The sequence below is a fragment of the Mastomys coucha genome, unplaced genomic scaffold, assembly GCF_008632895.1.
Source record: "Mastomys coucha isolate ucsf_1 unplaced genomic scaffold, UCSF_Mcou_1 pScaffold17, whole genome shotgun sequence".
In the NCBI taxonomy this organism is placed as follows: Eukaryota; Metazoa; Chordata; class Mammalia; order Rodentia; family Muridae; genus Mastomys; species Mastomys coucha.
Genome location: NW_022196899.1, coordinates 16,297,301 through 16,301,849, shown reverse-complemented (window position 1 = coordinate 16,301,849; position 4,549 = coordinate 16,297,301). Strand labels below are relative to the sequence as shown.

The following is a 4,549-nucleotide window of genomic DNA, read 5'->3' as shown; positions in this document are numbered from 1 at the left end:
TCACTCTGTAGACCAGGCTGGCCTTGAACTAAGATATCAGCCTGCCTCTGCCTCCCAAGTGTTGGGATTAAAGGCGTGCACCACACTACCCAGCTTTAAAATACGTTTGTAAATGTTAACAAATTCAGATACATTGAAATTATGTATCTTTTCTCATCATAATGCAATAAAACTTAAATCAATAAAAAAAAGAATATTTAAAACAGTAAGGGAAAAAGATCAAATAACATACAAAGGCAGGCCAATCAGAATTATACCAGACTTCTCACCAGAGACTATGAAAGCCAGAAGATCCTGGGAAGAAGTCATACAGACCCTATGAGAACACAAATGCCAGCCCAGGCTACTATACCCAACACAATTACCATAGATGGAGAAACCAAAGTATTTCATGACAAAACCAAATTTACACAATGTCTTTCCACAAATCCAACCCTTCACAGGATAAAAGATGAAAAACACAAATACAAGGAGGAAAACTACACCCTAGAAAAAGCAAGAAAGTAATCTTTCAACAAATTCAAAAGAAAATAGGCACACAAAAATAATGCCACCTCTAAAAACAAAAATAACAGGGAGTAACAATCACTTTTCCTTAATATCTCTTAACATCAGTGGACTCAATTACCCAATAAAAAGGTATATACTAACATACTGGAAGCATAAACAGGACCCAGCATTTTGCTGCATACAAGAAACCCACCTCACTGACAAAAATAGACACTACCTCAGAGTAAAAGGTTAGAATACAATTTTCCAAGCAAATGGTCCAAAGAAAAAAGCTAGAATAGACATTCTAATAGCTAATAAAATCAACTTTCAACCAAGTTATCAAAAAGGATAAGGAAGAACACTTCATACTGCTCAAAGGAAAAATCTAACAGATGAACTCTCAATTCTGAACATCTATGCTCCAAATGCAAGGGCACCTACATTCATAAAAGAAACTTTACTAAAGCTCAAAGCACACATTGTACCTCACACAATAATAGTGGTAGACTTCAACACCCCACTCTCAGCAATGGACAGATCATGGAAACAGAAACTAAACTGAGACACAGTGAAAGTCACAGAAGTTATGAATCAAATGGTTTTAACAGGTATTTATAGAACATTTCATCCTAAAGAGAAAGAATATACTTTCTTCTCAGCACCTCACTGTACCTTCTCCAAAATTGACCACATAATTGGCCACAAAACAAGCCTCAACAGATACATGAAGATTGAAAAAAATCCCATGCACCCTATCAAATCACCACATCTGATCTTAAATTCCAACAAAAACAATGGAAAACCCACATACACATGAAAACTGAACAATGCTCTACTCAATGATAACTTGGTCAAGGAGGAAATAAAGCAGGAAATTAAACACTTTTTAGAATTTAATGAAAATGAAAACACATCATATCAAAACTTATGGGACACAGTAAAAGAAGTAATAAGATAAAAACTCATAGCTCTAAGTGCCTCCAAAAAGAAACTGGAGAGAGCTTATACTAGCTTGACAGCACACCTGAAAGCTCTAGAACAAAAATAAGCCAATACACCCAAGAGGAGTAGACCGTAAGAAATAATCAAACTGAGGGCTGAAGTCAACCAAATCGAGACACAAAGAACTATACAAAGAATCAACCAAACCAGAAGTTGGTTCTTTAAGAAAATCAACAAGATAGGTAAATGCTTAGCCAGACTAACCAGAGGACACAGAGAGAGTATCCAAATTAATAAATTAATAAATGAAAAGGGAGACATAACAACAGAAACCATGAAAATTTAAGAAAAAAGTCATCCTACTACAAAAGTTTATACTCAACTAAATTGGAAAACCTGGATGAAAAGGACAATATTCTAGACACATACAAGAAGCCAAAGCTAAAACAGGATCAGGTAAACCATCTAAACTGTCCCATAATTCTGAAAGAAATAGAAGCAGTCATTAATAGTCTCCCATCCAAAAAAAGCCCAGGACCAGATGGGTTCAGTAGAGAATTCTATCAGACCTTTAAAAAAGACTTAATACCAATACTCTTCAAACTATCCCACAAAATAGAAACAAAGGGTACACTACCCAATTTATTCTATGAAATCACAATTACACTTATACCTAAACCACACAAAGACTAAAGAGAGAGAACTTCAGGCAAATCTCCCTTATGAACATTGATACAAAAATACTCAATAAAATTCTTCCCAACCGAATCCAAAAACACATCAGAACGATCATTCACCACGATCAAGTAGGCTTCATCCCAGGGATGCAGGGATGGTGCAATATACAGAAATCCATCAATGTAATCTACTACATAAACAAACTAAAATTAAAAAAACACATGATCCTTTCAATAGATACTGAAAAAGCTTTTGACAAAATTCAGCATCTTTTCATTTTAAGTGGTGGAAAGATCAGGAAGTCAAGCCCCGTACCTAAACATAGTAAAAGCAACACACAGCAAACCAGTAGCCAACCTCAAAATGAATAGAGAGAAACTTGAAGCAATCCCACTAAAATCAGGGACTAGACAAGGCTAATCAGAACACCAATGGCTTGTGCTATAAGATCAAGAATCAACAAATGGGACCTCATAAAATTGCAAAGCTTCCGTAAGGCAAAGGACACTGTCAATAGGACAAAATGGCAACCAAGAGATTGGGAAAAGATCTTTACCAATTTCACATCTGATAGAGGGCTAATATCCAATGTATACAAAGAACTCAAGAAGTTAGACTCCAAAGAACCAAATAACTCTATTAAAAAATGAGGTACAGAGCTAAACAGAATTCTCAACAGAGGAAACTCGAAGGGCTGAGAAACACCTAAAGAAATGTCCTACATCCTTAGTTATCAATGAAATGCAAACTGAAACAACCCTGACATTCCACCTCACACCAGTCAGAATGGCTAAGATCAAAATCTCAGATGACAACAGATGTTGGCGAGGATATTCAGATAGAGGAACACTTCTCCACTGCTGGTTGGAATGCAAGCTGGTGCAACCCCTCTGGAAGTCAGTTTGGCAGTTTCTTAGAAAATTGGACCTTGTATTACTTGTGGACCTAGCTATACCACTCCTGGGCATATACCCAGAAGATGCTCCAACATGCAATAAGGACACATGCCCCACTATGTTCATAGCAGCCTTATTTATAATAGCCAGAAGCTGGAAAGAACCCAGATGTCCTTCAACGGAGGAATGGATACCGCAAATGCGGTACATCTACACAATGGGGTATTACTCAACTATTAAAAATAATGAATTCATGAAATTCTTAGGCAAAAGGATAGAACTAGAAAATATCATCCTGAGTGAGGTCAACCAATTGCAAAAGAAAACACATGGTCTGTATTCTCTGATAAGTAGATACTAGCCCAAAAGCTCCAGATAACCAGGATACAATTCACAGACACATGAAACTCAATAAGAAGGAAGACCAAAGGGTAGGTCCTTCAGTCCTTCTTAGAAGGAGAACAAAATACTCACAGGAGTAAATATGGAGATAAAGCATAGAGCAGAGACTAAAGGAAACGCCACCCAGAGACTGTCCCATCTGGGGATCCATCCCATATACAGTTACCACACCCAGACTCTATTGTGGATGCCAAGAAGTGCATGCTGAAAGGAGCCTGATATGACTGTCTCCTGAGAGGTTCTGCCAGAACCTTACAAATACAGAGGTGGATGTTAGCAGCCAACCATTGAACTGAGCTGGGGGTCCCTAATAGAGGAGTAAGAGAGAAGACTTAATGAGTTGAAGGGGTTTGCAACCCCATAGGAAGAACAACAATATCAACCAGCCAGATCCCCCAGAATTCCTAGGGACTAAGCCATCAACAAAGGAGTACACATGGCTCCAGCTGCATATGTAGCAGAGGATGGCCTTGTCATGCACCAATGGAAGGAGAGGTCCTTGGTCCTATGAACACTCGATAGATGTCCCAGTATTGGTGAATGGAGGGCGGGAAGGTGGGAGTGGGTGGGTGGGTGGAGGAACACACTCACAGAAGCAGTGGGATGTGATAAGGTGTTTCTGGGAGGGAGAGGAACCGGAAAGGGGATAACATTTGAAACATAAATAACAAAAATATCCAATAAAAATTTAAATTAAATAAATTGTAAGTTTTAAAAAAAGAAGAGAAAAAAAAATATTGATAATCGCTCTTTCCAGCCCCCGCCGAGCGATGGGCATCTCTGGGGACAACCGGCACAAGCCCCGCAAGACCAGGGATAAGAGAAATCCCTACCACAGGAAGCAGAAGTCGGAGCTGGGACGGCCTGCTGTAAACACTAAGAGTGGCCGTCACCACATACACACAGTCCGAGTTCAAGGAGGCAATAAGAAGTACCGTGCCCTGAGATTGGATGTGGGCAACGTTTCCTGGAGCTCTGAGGGTTGTACTTGAAAAACGAGGATCATTGATGTTGTCTACAATGCATCCAATAACGAGCTTGTCCGCACCAAGACCCTGGTGGAGAATTGTATTGTGCTCATTGACAGCACACCGTACCAACAGTGGTAAGAGTCCCACTATGCACTGCCCCTGGGCCGC

General features: G+C 39.3%; 1 pseudogene; it reads left to right on the top strand.

The window, feature by feature from the left end:
- Positions 1-4,180: 4,180 nt before the first annotated feature.
- Positions 4,181-4,549, top strand: part of LOC116094877 — a 588-nt pseudogene continuing 219 nt past the window's right edge.